This window comes from Notolepis coatsorum (assembly GCF_963971535.1).
Source record: "Notolepis coatsorum genome assembly, chromosome: 1".
NCBI classification, from domain to species: Eukaryota; Metazoa; Chordata; class Actinopteri; order Aulopiformes; family Paralepididae; genus Notolepis; species Notolepis coatsorum.
In genome coordinates, this window is record NC_140165.1 from 2,467,536 (window position 1) to 2,485,421 (window position 17,886).

General features: G+C 42.6%; 1 long non-coding RNA gene across 1 annotated transcript; it reads left to right on the forward strand.

Annotated features, from left to right (window-relative positions):
* The first annotated feature begins 2,091 nt into the window (after positions 1 to 2,091).
* LOC311234009 lies at positions 2,092 to 15,303 on the forward strand. Its single transcript, XR_014620053.1, has 4 exons — positions 2,092 to 2,522; positions 4,125 to 4,202; positions 7,355 to 7,429; positions 12,336 to 15,303. It is a non-coding gene; the product is annotated as an uncharacterized lncRNA (long non-coding RNA).
* Positions 15,304 to 17,886: the final 2,583 nt, after the last annotated feature.

The following is a 17,886-nucleotide window of genomic DNA, read 5'->3' on the forward strand; positions in this document are numbered from 1 at the left end:
ACAGTCACAGAAACAGGGGTGTTGACAAGTGACTGTGGCATTACGGGCTGGTAAGTTAAACTCACTTCCTCATAACAGGGTTAATAGACGCATAGGTACGGTACATAGCAGTGGATTCACTTCTTAGTGCAGCGGCCTGTGTCGTCGCCCGCGGCGCGGGAGCTCCCCTGTTCGACTCCCCCTCGGGACATAAGCATTTAACAACAACACAACGCAGACCAAGACGATCCGTCACCCCTGCAGGTCCTATATAACAAGAGGTGCAAATCCAGAGCCTGCAGCATAATGAAAGACCCTCACCACCCCAACAACAGCCTGTTCAAGCTGCTGAGGTCAGGCAGACGCCTGCAAACACCAGCTACTAGGACAGAGAGACTTCGGCTCAGCTTCTTCCCCCAGGCCATCAGAGTCTTGAACACTGAACACTCCACACACAAGCACACATGAGCACACACACGACACACACACTGTACACGCCCACACACTAGCAGTCACTTTAACATGAACACACACACACTCATGCTGCACACGTTCACACTTATGGTCACTTTACAAAATGAAAGGTCACTTTCTATGAGCTGTGTTAGAAAATACAGATATTACCATGTTGGCAGGTTCCTTTCATCTGTGGCTTCATTATCCATGTTCTCTAAATTATATTTGTTTTGTTTTTCCTTTTTACAGCCCACTGGAGTGAGTATATTTACATGTTTTTCCTCTTAACCTCCAATATGGTTCAAATGTTATTAAAATATAAAAAGTAAAATTAAGTGATGTTCTAGGTGTATTTTGCTTTGTTATTCTATGAATATCTTATAGTGTTTGTCCATTAGAGACTAGAAGCTGACTAAAACTAAGACTATATTTGAGCAACACATTAATGTTATAACTGGGATGTGTTTCTTATTTCACAAAGTGCCTAAAGAGGGAGTACATCTATATGTGTTTTTCTTCTGAAACTCTGATATGGTTCAAGTGAGGAGAGGAGGAGATGTAGGTTACAGCGTAACAGTGTTGCTGAAGTGTTTAGTAGTACGAGTCCCTGTCTCTTCATATAGACAGTTCATGTCCACAGGTGTGTTTGTGCGTATATGTGCTCAGGAAAGTATTAGTAATTAGGGATGTCCGATATTATCGGCCTACCGATATTATCGGCCGATATTGGCATTAAAATGTGATATCGGAAAATATCAGTATCTGTTTTCAAAAAAAAAAAAAAAAAATTACATTTCTATAACCTTTATTTACCCAGGCAAGCAAGTAAGAACAAATTCTGATTTTATTTATTGTCAAAAGTATGCATAATGTTGTGTTAATTCCACAACAAGAGATATGTAATGTTAATTACCTGATTATTCAGTTTTGGGGGGGGGGGGGGGGGGGGGGGGCCCTGCATATATCGGTTGATATCGGTATCGGAAATTAAGAGTTGGACAATATCGGTATATCGGTATCGGTAAAAAAGCCAATATCGAGCATCCCTATTAGTAATCAGTATGTATATATTGACTTTTTTGTAATACGTACAAATGATAAACGTTCGATACAATGTGTAAATATATTGGCTATAATAGAAGGTACATCATATACCTTTTTCCCTGTGGTCGATTATTGCATTATTTACACATTTTAACATTCCCTTTTCCTCGGAATGTGCGCACAGACGCCCAGTTCATGATGCTTGGTGATGCTGCATGGACATGGGCCTCCATCAGTTCATGATGCCTGGTGACGCTGTGTGGACAAGGGCCTCCATCAGTTCATGATGCCTGGTGATGCTGCGTGGACAAGGGCCTCCATCAGTTCATGATGCTTGGTGATGCTGCATGGACAAGGGCCTCCATCAGTTCATGATGCCTGGTGATGCTGCATGGACAAGGGCCTCCATCAGTTCATGATGCCTGGTGATGCTGCATGGACAAGGGCCTCCATCAGTTCATGATGCTTGGTGATGCTGCATGGACAAGGGCCTCCATCAGTTCATGATGCCTGGTGATGCTGCGTGGACAAGGGCCTCCATCAGTTCATGATGCCTGGTGATGCTGCATGGACAAGGGCCTCCATCAGTTCATGATGCTTGGTGATGCTGCATGGACAAGGGCCTCCATCAGTTCATGATGCTTGGTGATGCTGCATGGACAAGGGCCTCCATCAGTTCATGATGCTTGGTGATGCTGCATGGACAAGGGCCTCCATCAGTTCATGATGCTTGTTGATGCTGCATGGACAAGGGCCCCTCCATCAGTTCATGATGCTTGTTGATGCTGCATGGACAAGGGCCTCCATCAGTTCATGATGCTTGTTGATGCTGCATGGACAAGGGCCTCCATCAGTTCATGATGCCTGGTGATGCTGCATGGACAAGGGCCTCCATCAGTTCATGATGCTTGTTGATGCTGCATGGACAAGGGCCTCCATCAGTTCATGATGCCTGGTGATGCTGCGTGGACAAGGGCTTCCATCAGTTCATGATGCCTGGTGATGCTGCGTGGACAAGGGCCCCTCCATCAGTAGTTCATGATGTAAGATAACAGTGTTTCTAGCCTTTAATCATTTAATCCACTCGTCACCTGCTGCTCCGTGACTGGCCTCTCCGCGTTGTGTCATTTTACTTGGATATCTCATTAGCTGTCTCACACTGTATCAACCCCCGTTGGTACATCCGTAGTCGGAAGAAACGACACTGGCAAACGTGGTACCTTTCTTGGATAAACGTTGTTTATTCCATAAACAAAGCCTCTGTACCAGATGGAAAACAGTTCTTTCTGTAATGTCCTTGAACAGTCTTAATTCATTCTTCTCCACCGTCTCTTATGCTATTAGTCCAATGGTTCTGGGCCTCGTCGTCGGCCAAAACCTCCCATATTAGCCGAAGCTAGCGATGATGTGGCATATTCCCTTCCTCCCCCCGTCTATTCTCATAACGTTCTCCCCGCCCCCTCTTCTCGTTACTACGTGATACACTACCATGGCAACGGCTGGTCACCTTTAACACACTAAACGTCCTCTTCTATCGATGTCGAACTCTCCCCATAGCTCTGACCAAACCTCCTCCACCAGTGTATATCAGTTGTTATGATATTACAAACCTGCCGACGACCTCGGAGCCCAGCCCATGGCACTGTGGCTTCCCAGTCTAACTTGAAAACACACACCACTAAATACTGTCTTCCTCATGTGAGATCTAATAGCAGATGCTGTCATCCACCAGATATTTACATTATATACACATTGAAAAACATAGATTCCTTCAATGATACTTGTTGATGCTGCATGGACAAGGGCTTCCGTCAGTTCATTACGAACGATAGATAGCAGACATTTATCGAGACTGCACTTTAACAATATAAACTATCATTTGTATATGAATTATTATTTGCTGTTCCGGTCCATTTGAAATATGCCTTCCTGTTTTCATGCATTATGGTGAAATTAGGTGCACAGTTGGAATTCAAGTTAGCACAGAATCTGAAATGCTAGGATTTGAGGGTAGCTATTGGAGACACTTGGATCACCAGATTTAATCACATGTAAAACCTTTCCGAACCTGAATATCAGCATGTGGTTTCTGATCAGCCTCTGAGAATAGTGACAGTATGATAGAACACAGGAGACAGCAGCTGAGATATACAGCAGTAATTCCTCCAACCTGTTAGGTTCTAAATTACTTTTAAAGGCAGGATCTGTAATGCAGTCAAACAGAGACCTCTAGGAACGTTTTAGTTTCACTGGGTCTGCTCCATTAGCACACTACCCCACACCTGTGGTACTGTAGGTCAGACAGGCAGAGTCTATTTAAAAGTTATCATTAATTATCTGTTAGATTTCAGCAGTGACAGTAACGTGTACGCCACTGACTAAACAAACTCATGAACCGTGGTGGATCCTTCCTGCTGATCTTAATTTGATTTGGTAAAGATTTGAATGGAATGATCAGATCCAGATTGTTTTCAGTCCTGATGACAAACCGAATGTTGCTATTCTCTGGAGGCAGTGATCTTGGATATTAATATTGTCTCGAAACTGATATTTGTTCTCTATGTGAATGCTGTGGTTTGACTCTGTATACAATATGTTAATATGATGAAGTATTAAAACATAGAACTAACCTCTCTGTTTGTAAGAGTGGAAATCTACCCAGTACCTAGGGAAGGAGACGGTGGAGCAGAACCAGAGAAGATCAGAATCAGCTCGTCAGCTTGGTAAGTGTGAGAGGATCTGGAGGACAAAGACACTGTTTTAACCTCCTAAGGCCCAAGCTGTATCGAATCCCAGTCTCAGCATTGCCTTCGGCTTGGGCCGGCCGTCGTACTGGCTCATTTGGCAGAGCCAGCGGGTGGAAGTCGATGGGTGGGGATTGGACGTTGTGGACAGCGACCCCTACAGGTCGGTTGGGAGACGCCTGCACAGCAGAGACAGGAAGTGGCGAGGGTAGTGTGAGCCTCCCACACGTTACACCTCGCCAATGAGAGTCCGCGCTGGCAGGCGAAAAGATGTGACAGGCTGCCTCCTCGTGTGCTGGAGGGAACACATGATGCAAGGCTTCTATCTTCTCTACAACCGACCAGTGGGGGGCATAGTCGAGCAACGTTCAAGACAGGGGAGGGGAGAATTGGATACACGAAATTGGGATGGGAGAAAAATAGAAAAGAAGGAGAAAAAGTGGATAAAAAAAAGAATACGCCATAAAATAAGGCATGACTTCTTACCTGGTCGATGTTTGTGTCTGGAGTGGCCACTTGAATCTTCCCTCCTATTCGCCACCATCTTGAACTTTTACCATTGTATGTTATACTCTTCTGACACCACCAGATGGCAGTATAAGTGTCCACATATGTAGCCATAAGACCCCAATTCAGCAGTGTACACAATTGTGGAGATAAGAGCTAAAAAGTGCTAAGCTTTAAGAGGTTGAAGCCGACTGTGACAGAATAAATATTGAATGTTGGGTTTAAACTAGGGCTGTCAGTTTATCGCGTTAATTAGATTAATTAATTACACAGCAAATTATCGCGTTATGAACATTTTCTTGAAATTAATTCATTCATTCCATAATAACATAGAATAAACATTTACAAACTTTTTTTTTTAAATGGTCTATTTGCATGTTCTTGGTATCTGATTCTAGGGACATCTATGGATCTCAGGGAATGTATTCCCAGTGTTAGAAATACTGTCTGTTACTAGGCTTGAGTAAATTGTAATGAACGAAATGAGAATATCAATTAAATTCTTTTATTTATTTAATTTCTTTGACTGTGAATAACACTGTGCTAAAATTGACTAAACCTGAAAAATCGAAGCAAATGAATAAAGGGAAGATGATTAAACAGAAGGTTTTGTAGATACAGTACTGAATTAATTCTGCCATCCGGACACATGCAATTTGAAATATGATTATAGAATATAGGCCTAAAATGGTTATGCGATTAAAATGTGATTAATTAGATTAATTAATTACAAATCCTGTAATTAATTAGATGCATTTTTTTAATCGCCTGACAGCACTAGTTTAAACAATAGTGTACATGTATTGGTGTATCAGTGACCCAGGACTTCTGCCTAGATAAATACTGTGTGTTGGGTTTAAACAATAGTGTACATCATCATCAACCTTTATTTATACTCGAAAAGACAATTGAGGTCACCCTAATTTTCAATGTCATCGAGACTTTATAGACAATTCAATGCACACCTTTCTACAATATAATACATATTAATAACTATCTATAAAATGAACATAGGCATAAAATCAGCACACAGATTAACAGAATAAAAAAAACAATGCATAAATTGCACACATAAGAATAGGTATAAAAGACAATAAAGTAGTGCAATGTAAACGTGCAGACTTAATAATGGCATAAAATATGTACAAAAGTACAATGTCGCTCGAAGGCATGTGAACCCCCCCGGGAACAGTCAGTCCTCCCCCAAAAAACCACACATCAATCCCTACCTGCCACATCCCCATCCAAGACGCACCCCCCCGATAAAGCACGCCATGACCGAAGGAAAAACACAAAACAGCCCGCGCGCGCCATGCACGGCGACGGGAATGCAACCCCTGTGAGCCGCCGGTCCCGGTGCCCCCACATGTATTGGTGTATTAGTGACCCAGGGCTTCTGGGTAGATTTTTTTTATCCACTTTATCTACTTTTTCTCCCCATCTTCTATTTTTTCTTCTTCCCCAATTTCGTATTGTCCAATTCTACCCTCCCCTGTCTCGAACGTCGTTAGACCACGCCTCCCACAAGCCGGCTGCAATGTGGACGAAGCCTTACATCACGTGTCCCCTCCGATACTCGAGGAGGCAGCCGTCGCATCTTTTCACCTGCACAGCGCGATCTCTCAGCGGCGAGGGTCTGCGTGGGAGGGACACGCCGCCCCCGTCGCTTCCTGATTCTACTGCGCAGGCGCACCAACCGACCTGTAGGAGTCGCTGTCCACAACGTCCGATCCCCACCCACCAGCTTCCCACCCCCTAATACTGCCAATTGTATTAGTATGAACGACCAGCCAAGCTGGTAGCAACGCCGAGAGCTGGCGTCTCCTGCGTTGGTGGCGAGCGCCTTGCCCACTGCGCCACCTAGCCGCCCTTTTTTCTCCTCCTTTTAAATTTTTTTCTCCCATCCTAATTTAGCCGTGCCAATTCTCCCCTCCCCTGTCTTGATTGTTGCTCGCATGTGCCCCCCACTGGCCGGTCGTAGGGAGGATAGAAGCCCATCGCATGTCCCCTCCGATACATGTGGAGGCAGCCAGTCACATCTTTTCACCTGCCAGCGCGGACTCTCATTGGCGAGGAGTAACGTGTGGGAGGCTCACACTACTGCCCCCGCCATTTTCCTGTCTTTGCTGTGCAGGCGCCCTGACCGACCTGTAGGAGTCGCTGTTTTACAACGACCAGAATACCACCCATCGACTCCCCTCCCGCTGACTCTGCCAATTGAGTCAGTATGACGGCCGGCCCAAGCCGGAGGCAACGCCGACAGTCGGATTTGATACCGGTGTCTCTTGCGTTGGTGACGAGCACAATGTCCGCTGCGCCACCCAGCCGCCTGCTGGTAGATTTCTTGTAATGAAACACAAAGTTACCAAACGACGTTTCTAGTTAGATGTGCTGTGAGAAGATATCAGAGGGAAACTATTAGAACTATATAGGATCTATTTTTACCCTGCTCTTCTAAATGTGGATGTGAAGTCTTAGTGCTCTAATGGAATAGCCTAATAATTACATAAGAATGTAAGATCAACAATTGAATTTGTTTCAACAAATGATTCCACTTTGTGAATGAAAATGTTCAGCAGTTTTCAGTAAATATGTTCACATCTTCATCCTGTTCCACAAAAAAGATAAAGAACTGATGAAGAAATATGCAGACGCCCCACCGAGGAGCAGGAACAGCACGGGAGGGACTTGTCCAACTGGTGAGACCACATCTCTTTCTCTACATGCTACTGTTGTTTATACTATGATAGCTTTTAATTATATATATATATATTAGTTACATAATAATAATATATATTATGTAGGATACTAGAATATTATTGATGTGGCATGAATACCTGATTATTCTTTCTTTCTTTCTTTCTTTCTTTCTTTCTTTCTTTCTTTCTTTCTTTCTTTCTTTCTTTCTTTCTTTCTTTCTTTCTTTCTTTCTTTCTTTCTTGGCTGTAGCCAGTTATAAGACTTGCTTAACCGGTATTTTAAAGTGTAACCAGTGGGAAGACTTTAAACAGTTGGAAGTCTTAAACCAATTTAAGATTTTAACCATTGATTGATTGATTGATTGAAAACTTTATTAACAGATTGCAGAATGGGTACAGTACAGTACAGCTCAATACATACAATTGTTAAGAGGATGCAGACCTGAGAAAGACTTTCGTCTTGTTTCCATCAGGGTCCCCCATTTTCAATTCATCATATGACACACATGACATACAGATAGACAGTACTGCTACATCTATACATTTATGACATACCAGATTTTCAAATACAGTACTGTTTGTGATACTAAAAAAAATCCAAAAAAAGAGTGTATATACATTTGACATAGAAACTGTGCATTGGGGGAGGTTGGGTAGGTGGGGTGGGGCTGTACATTGGGGGGGGGGGGGGTTGGGTAGGGGGGGGGACACTGTACATTGGAATACTGACATACATTTGACATAGAAACTGTACATTGGAGGAGGTTGGGTAGGTGGGGTGGGGTTGGGTGGGGTTGTACATTGGAGGTGGGGGGGGGGGGGGGGGGGGGGGGGGTTGGGTACGTTGGTCTTTATTGTACAACTGGGTTAGGACATTTGTAGGGGCCAGTTTTGAATTGCAGTCTCCCGTAGGTGTTCTTTGAGAGTGTTTTTGAAGGTGGGTAGTGATTCACATTCCTTTACAGCTTTGGGTAGGGCGTTGCACATTGATGTGGCATAATTGCGAAACGTGTTTAGTCCCTTGTTTGAGCCGAATCTGGGTTTTACATGATTTGTGGAGCTCCCTCTGGTGTTGTGATCGTGGTATTCACTGACCTTTGGGAAGTATTTTGACATGTACATGGGTACCTTGGTCGTGTAGTGTATCTCTGTGTATATCTGTAACCAGTTATAAGACTTTTACCAGTTTTAAGATATTAACCAGTTGTAAGACGTTAACCAGTTATACAACTTTAACCAGTTGTAAGACTTGTTTAACCAGTTATTAGACTTTAAACAGTTGTAAGACTTAAACCAGTTATACAATTTTAACCAGTTGAAAGGTGGTTCAAGGTGAAGCCTGAAAAGTGTCTAGAAAATGATTTTTGTTCCTACGTCTGGGGACTATATTCTGAATGCATTTTTCCATAGACAATACCATCATGGACATTGGGTTCAAATGTATCCGCAAGATATCCTGCCGAATTTTGTCAGGGGCCATAAATGTATATGTATGGAAATTACAAAAAAACGAAAAATGTAAAAAAGAACGTGAAGACAAAATCTCTCTGAAATTGACATTTACACATGTACCTAAACATATGAGTCAAATATTGGTGCATTAGTATACTTGAATGTGAATTTATACCATATACCGCATTTCATTGTATACTTGTATGCCGTGACAATTAAAACTCTTGACTTGACTTGACTTGACTTGATGATATGCAGTATGTATCAAAAACGCTTTACCTTGTGATTCCAAACCTGCAATATTAAAGATGCTGGTACCATTTTCTAAAGATTGAGGTTTTACACATAAAACAGTTCAGTGGATAGTATAATGAGAAAAAGAATAGACCCACACACTTTTGATCAATATATTTAATCAATCAAAACACTACACCATCCCCTTAATTTGGGATAATGTAAAAAAATTGAGAAAAACTATTTGCCCACCAGCGCGACGGGCCACTTTGCCGACCTAATAAGTTGTGCCTCTCTCCTCCCCTCACGTCTCCCCCTGCCTCTCTCCTCCCCTCACGTCTCCCCCTGCCTCTCTCCTCCCCTCACGTCTCCCCCTGCCTCTCTCCTCCCCTCACGTCTCCCCCTGCCTCTCTCCTCCCCTCACGTCTCCCCCTGCCTCTCTCCTCCCCTCACGTCTCCCCCTGCCTCTCTCCTCCCCTCACGTCTCCCCCTGCCTCTCTCCTCCCTTCACGTCTCCCCCTGCCTCTCTCCTCCCCTCACGTCTCCCCCTGCCTCTCTCCTCCCCTCACGTCTCCCCCTGCCTCTCTCCTCCCCTCACGTCTCCCCCTGCCTCTCTCCTCCCTTCACGTCTCCCCTCACATCTCCTCCTGCCTCTCTCCTCCCCTCAAGTCTCCCCACTGTTGCCATCCGGGGTTACCACCTTGGCTCTTGTGCCCATGTACATGGCCTCTATGGCCCGGAGTAGGTTGGGAGGGACCCCGTAGGCCTTAACCTCTTAAGCCCGGAGCCCTATTTTCTGAAAATCCGCCTAAAATACATACCTAATTAAGTTAAATATTGCTCCACTTTTTCAAAGTCCATTTGCATGTTCTTAGTATCTAGCGACATCTATGGACCTCAGTGAATGTATTCCCAGTGTCCGAAATATTGTGTCTATTACTAGGCTTGCTTAAATTGTGATGAAACAAAGGAGAATATGAATTATGATTTTTCTTTGCATTTTTGACAGTGAATAACACCATGCTAAAAATGCCCAGACATGAAAAACTGCCACTGAGCTCGTTCAGTACCTTCTTGAGATCACGTGTACAAAAATCTAAGGAAATGAATAAAGGGAAGATGATTAAACAGAAGGTTTTGTAGATACAATACTGAATTCTCCCATCCGGACCAATGCAATTAGAAATATTATTATAGAATAGCAGGCCTATAAATTACTTTATTATAGCCAATTTGCACATTTATGGATTGGGCCAAATCTTATCTTTCAAATGGCCGAGTTCAATTTGGATTTAGTATCACCAGGCGTGCATAAGAACAGATAATAATCTACTGTATGTACAGTAGGTTTTTCATTCTTGCCAGAGCTCCGCCATTTTGAAACTGATTTCAAATCGGATGGTTGCTAAATGCTCAAAATAGGGGAGACAAACTAACTGCGCTCCAATATATGCCAATAACGTTCAGTTTTGTGGTATATAATCCAGAGTAATAAGAAAAATGAAAAATAATAAGCAGGAAGTAATTTGCGTGAAGAAAGCTAGAGGCCTTTGGGAAGTGTCGTTTTGAAAAATTCCAACGCTCATTGAAAGTTCTGGATGTCCTCTTCTCAAAATGACTACATTTTCCATCATTCAGCGTGGGCCGCTTATTCAAAATGGCACAAACACATTTCAAAAACTAAAATCTCACTAATAACACTTTAACCTATTGGTAAACAAACGTATTGATGCAAATATGCATTATAACTGCTGTTGTGACATGGTTATTATGATGTTTATTCTTGAATACATTTGAAAAAAATAAACGATAATTATGTCAGACAGTCTGGCGACCTTGATTTATGACGTGATGTCATTTGCGGTCCGGCCCCGGACCGCACGGGCGGAAGAGGTTAAGGATTCTTATCTTCTTGCCTCTCTGTATTGAGTCAAATGCCTTCTTGAAAAACACAGGACCGCTGACAGGTTGTTCTTCTTCACCTCCTCGATAATCCTCCTTAAAGGCTGAGATCTGGGCTACGGTGGACCTTCCCTGCCGAGAGCCATTTTGGTTGTCACGATAATTGTCTGGCTTAGACAGATCTCCAGACTTGGGCACCGGGATGATGTTGGAGAGGGACCATATATCGGGCTTGATGTTTTCTGTCAGAGCCTGGTTGCAGATCTTCAGTATGATGCCGTCAAGATCGCAGTTACTAGGGACCTCTGGGGGGAGGCCGTCCGGCCCAGCGCTTTCTCCCTGCTTCAAAGTGGACTTCACTGCAGCAAACTTCATAGCTGTGAAGGGGCCATCGTCAATTTCGAGATTTGTGACGGTTGCAGGTATCTCCTCCTCGGCTCCTTCCACTGTCGGTGGGTGCCTAGCAGATCCCGGAAGTGGGTGAACCAGGAGGTCACCCTCTCCTCTGGGCTGCAGCCTGCTAGTTGTCCCTCCCTCGACCTCTTGTGCCCACTCATCTCGTTTATGACCTTCCATGACTCCTTGTATTGCCGTTCGCCATGCACTGCCTCCACCTTTCTCACCTTCTCCATCAATTCCTCCCCTTTGAGCTTGTCGTAGGCTTTGAACAGTTGTTCAGCACCTCTGGACTCTCCGTGGTCCACTCTCCCTCAAAGCTGCCACGTGCCTCCTCCACCTGTGCCCGCGCCCGCATGACCTCCGGCCTGCTTTGACCTAGGAGAGGCTCTACGTCTCCCCTTGGTTGGCACCCATCTCCTTGTTGCCTCCTCGTTGGGGGTGAGAAATCACCCGTAGGTGTTCTGAGGCTCTTCCTCCTCGGACAGCAGGTGTCGGCGGCCTCTCACCACCGCCGTGTAGCTGGCCTGGAGGTTGGAGCTTCTTGCGAAGGCCTCCCAGTCGGGCCGAGCCCTCGTTAGGGAGCCTCAGGCGCAGCCTCACAGAAACCACACGATGATCGGAGCCTACAGAGTCAAATGTGCTGTATGACTCTGCATTTAGGATGGATGACCTCCACTTCCTCCTTACCAGTATGTAGTCCAACTGAGATGTAAGGTGCATGAAAAAGGTCTTTCAATGTGCGCCATAGGCACGGGCATAGTCCAATAGGCGAAGCAAGACGCGAAGCCAGTTTGAAATATATCAGTCCGTGGCTTGGTGGGACATAACAAGTATAGTAGTCGTAGTATATAGTATATATATATATAATAGTTGTTTATTTATTATTTTACATTTTATTATTTTGTTTTTCTATTTGCAGAGATGAAAATGGGTTCGCCAGTCGTGTTGTTCAAACATCTGCACCAGCTGACTGAAAAGCAACTAAAGGATTTCATATGGCACCTCACTCAGGCTGGTGAGGACAGCCTTTCAGTGATACCACCTGCTGATCTTCCTCCCGACTCCCCAGTTCGTGACGTTGTGGATAAGATATGGCAGACCCATGGAGATGGTGTGTCTGTCACCTGTAGGATTCTGAGGGACATAGGTCGAAATGACCTGTCTACAACGCTGGCAGACAAAGCAGCACATTTCTAAACGGGTACAGTAGCTGGCTAAATACATTGATAGTATGAGATAGAATGTTAGATGTCAGCTTTTTGGTAGATACTAGAGTGTGTATACACACATAGATTATAGGCACACACATAGATTATAGGCACACACATAGATTATAGGTACACACATAGATTATAGGCACACACATAGATTACAGCCACACACATAGATTACAGGCAGACACATAGATTACAGGCAGACACATAGATTACAGGCAGACACATAGATTACAGGCAGACACACAGATTACAGCAGTCGCGGACTGGGACCATAATTCCTACCGGGAATTTGACTCAGGCAGGCCAGGCCAGGCCCATACCCATACCCCCCCCCCCCCCACCCCCCCGGGGAAAAAACTGTGTTATATCTTGCTGCGTTGTATCACGTGGTGCAACTGTAGAGGCTGTATACACTAGTATAAATGCACCTTCAGCACCATGGACAGCGACGCTGTCACAAAACGGACCATACAAGTTGTATAGTTCAAGTTCAAGTTTCTTTAATAGTTGTCATACAGAAGTACAGAATACTTTTATACAAAATGCTTCTTACTGTTGCGCTCCAGAGACTGTGCAAGACAAGATAAGTATGAAATAAAATAACATAGTATAGCATGTAATTTAGAAGTAAAAAAGAAATGAGGTCACAGTGTTCAGTATAGACATATGTACAATGTTCGATGCAGAATAGACGTAACTGAGTTACCATATAATATACAATACTATGCAGTGTACTAATATACAATACTATATAGTGCAAGGCAGAAATGGGATGAGGTGTAATTTAGGTACAATTTACAGTAGGTGTACGAGTTGTAGTGCAAATCCTTTATCAATAAATATAAAGTGTGTTTGTGTGATCTAAAGTGTGGAGAGTGGGTGCTGCAGTGTGTTGTTTGTTTAAGTGAGTGTGTGCGTGTGGGTGTGTGTGCTATGTGCATTTCATGGTTGTTGCATAGTGTTTATTGTTCGTTTAGCAGCCTGATGGCCTGGGGATAGAAGCTTCTTCTGAGTCTTTCTGTGCTCGCCTTAAGACTCCGGTATCGCTTGCCTGACCGCAGCAGTTCAAAGAGGCAGTTGTTCGGGTGGCTCGAGTCCTTAATAATTCTCTTAGCCTTCCCCCTGCACCGCTTGTTGTAAATGTTCTGGAGGGTGGGAAGCCCCCCTCCAATTGTGCGTTCGGCTGAACGTGTCACTCTTTGTAGTCTACACTACAACACTAATACACTACACCAAAGTGTAGAATAACTACTTTCCAAATAATGGATTGTCCAAATGTCGGGTTATAATACGAAAGTGTCCTTTATAGAAGTTTCTCTACTTCACTGGCGCTCTCTGTGATCTATTCTAGTCGATTTATCACTCACCCTCTGCGCTGCTGCCGTCAGTTCAACATAATGACGCGTTCCTTACGGCTTCAATATCAGCATCCAAATCATCCATCAGACTTATAGCTGTTCTATTTCACGGTCAGGTTCCAACAAACTGTCTTCTTTAACTCCGAGTCCCAGCAGTACATCCAATAAAGTGATCAAGTGATCAACATCCGGAGTTTCCACGTCAATTTCAATGTCCATCTGATTCAAAACTCGTGTAGTAACACGTGTCGTGGAATATATTATCATGTCCTTATAGATCTGTGTTGAGATATCATGTTATACAGCTTGACTTTCAGTGTGACCAGCTTGACTGGTTAATGTGTGTATGTCTCTTTAAGAAGACTCCAACATCTCCCCAGCCATAACAAAATTGTTGTTGCTTCCAGTGACTGAGAACCATTTTTGTTTACCTTCATCATCATATCTGAGAAACCTAGGTGTTGTCTTCGACCAGGCCATGAACCTAGACAAACATGTCAAAACACTCACACGCACCTGCTTCTTTCACCTCAGAAACATTGCAAAACTGCGCACCATCATATCTCACTCTGAACTAGAACTATCCGTGCATGCTTTTATTTCCTCTAGGCTTGACTACTGCAACTCACTTTTCACCTGTCACCAAATCATCCACAGACAAACTACAAATGGTCCAAAATGCTGCAGCCAGGCTACTCACAAGGTCAAACAAATCATGTCACATCACTCCCATTTTGGTATCCCTGCACTGGCTCCCGGTACACTATAGAATTCACTTCAAAGTCCTCACTTTCACTTTCAGAGCACTCCACGGTCAGGCCCCTATCTACATCACGGAACTCATCCATCCCTACACCAACACCCGCTCACTCAGATCTGCCGATCAGCACCTCCTGGTGGTCCCCAGGTCCAGGCTGAAAACAAGGGGTGATCGAGCCTTCGAGGTGACGGCACCAAGGCTCTGGAACGCTCTCCCCCTGGACCTGCGAACTGCCCCCTCTGAAAACTCTTTTAAAAAACTAAAAACACATTTGTTCAGACAGGCCTTTGGTCATACATAGGCACTTTTTCTTGTCCTCACTGTTTCTATAGTTTTGTTTTAATTAGTGACTCATGATTTTATCCAAATTCTTTTATTCTACTTTTTTTTTTATCTGGTTTCACCATTTTTTTAACTGCTGTCTGTTGTTGTCATTTATTTCTGATTTTGTTTTGTTGTGTTTTTTTTTATACTAAGCTGTAGTGTAAAGCACCCTGTGCATTCGTCCTGTGAAGGGTGCTATATAAATAAAAGTCAGTCATTCATTCATAATACTGGTCTCTGCGTCGTCTTTCTAATATCCCAAAAAAGGTGTAGTGTGAAAGCAATTGAAGTCCACAAGGTGCTAGAGTTGTGACTTGTAAACGAGTCACACGTGAGTTGTGTTTCAGTGGTTACCAATGGTTAACCCTTTCACTGCCACACGACAGCCGGTTAACCCTTTCACTGTGACAATACAGAAGGTCAGCCCTTTACTATCATCACACAACCGACGGCGACGCTCCGTCATTAGCATCGTTAGCTAATGATGGAGCATCGCCGTCGGTTGTGTGATAGTAAAGGGCTGACCTTCTGTCGTGTGGCAGTGAAAAGGTTAAAGGGAGCCATGTTGGAAGAAAGATGACTACACTCATATCCTGTGCAAGGCCTCTGTTTAAAGCACTCGGGAACAAATGGGGAACCTTATGTCAACAAAGCGTAGGAACTAATATGTTTTGTAACTTTTAGAAGTAGAAAACTTAGAATACGTAGCCTATAACTAAGATAAGATAAGTTATTTCTTTATTGATCCCCTTGGGGGAAATCAGGTGGTAACTGATGGTGGAACTGAAATAACTGATTTTAGTGATTAATCATCATTATTACTGTCTCCCTCTATGTACATTTAGCTGCATATCAAGTTCAAGTTTCAAGTTCAAGTTTCTTTATTAGTTGTCATACAGAAGTACAGAATACTTTTATACAAAAATGCTTCTTTCTGTTACGCTCCAGAGACTGTGCTATAGGCAAAAATAGATAAGTATAAAATAAGTATAGCAAGTATAAAATAGAAGTCAAGTACGTAGACACAAGTGTTCAGTATGTACATATGTACAATGTTCAATGCAGAGTAGAAGTAACTGAGTTACCATACAATATACTATACAATATAATAATATACAATATACTATACAGTGCAAATACTATCAAGCTAGACGACATCAGTTTTAGGAGGTCATGACTGTGGAGGAAACTGCAGCCTGTACTGTTGCTGTGTTACTGCCCTAATTCACTTTCTATTCATTATTTCATTAGGTGGATTTTCTTTAATATATATATATATATATATATATATATATATATATATATATATATATATATATATATATATATATATATATATATATTAAAGAAAAATATATATAATATATATATATATATATATATATATCATCAAAATTAATGCTTTAACTTTGGAGATTAATTTAAATTATTTAACGCATTAAAATAAATTTATCTAGATTAATCTATGGAGTGAAAAATCTTCAATCTTAGCGCCGCGGATATAAGAGAGAGGTATTTAAAGCTGAGTCAATGTTGACGGTTTTGTTGAACATTTGTATTTCACAGGAAAGACACTGTATTCAAAGGAAGCTATTAAAATAGTCTTTGAATCTAAATATACTTTCTTTGTGTTGATTTTACATTAATTCCACGCTTTTACTCAAGTAAATATCTGTTACAAGCTTCGGTCTTAAGTAGAAAAATGCGATTTTTTTTATCTAGATTAATTACAGAAAATTGTGAGATTAATTAGATAATTTTTTTTTATCTATTGACAGCACTAATATATATATATATATATGGCTACTGGATTATAATCTTTTTGGCAAGGAAAGATTTTATTATCCAATCTATTGACAGCAATGACCACCATCATCACCCTCATCGTCACCAAAGTGGCCTAAAAATGCAATTACTGTTCAAACCCGGCAAGTTAGGCCCTAAATATTATCCCCTATATATATGGGATTATGCTTCCTTTAAAAGAGGACTTAAAACGTACCTCTTCACGAACGCCTTCCCTTCGTTTTAATTTTTTATTTTTTTTTATCCACTTTTTCTCCCATTTTCTATATTTTTCTCCCATCCCAATTTCGTATCATCCAATTCAACCCTCCCCTGTCACGGACGCTGTTTCTTGCCTCCCACAAGCCGGCTGCAATGTGGACTAAGTCATACATAGCACAAGTCCCCTCCGCTACTTGAGGTAACAGCAGTCGCATCTTTTCACCTGCACAGCTCGATCTCAGTGGCGAGGAGTAACGCGTGGGAGGCTCACGCTGCCCCCGACACTTCCTGATTCTACTGCGCAGGCGCACCAACCGACCTGTAGGAGTCGCTGTCCACAACGCCCGATCCCCACCCATCAGCTTTCCCACCCCCTAATACGGCCAATGTGTATTACTGCGGACGACCAGCTAAACTGAAAACAATGTGGAGCGCTGGATTCGAACATGCGAACCCAGCGTCTCCACATTGGTGGAGAGTGCCTTGCCCACTACACCACCTAGACGCCCTTCGTTTTAACCTTTTTATACATGCCTTGTGTGTTTTTATCTCTTTTTTATGCTTTTATGTCTTGTTTTTTAATTGCCTATGTTTTTAAAGTCTGTTTTTACCCTGTAGCACTTTGAGATTTGGTTGGTTATAGAGTGCACTATACATCGAATGTATTATTATTATTATTATTATTATTATTATTATTATTATTATTATTATTATTATTATTATTATTATTATTATATTATTATTATTATTATTATTATTATTATATATAGTGTGTCCTACGACCTTTCACTCGCTCTCACATCC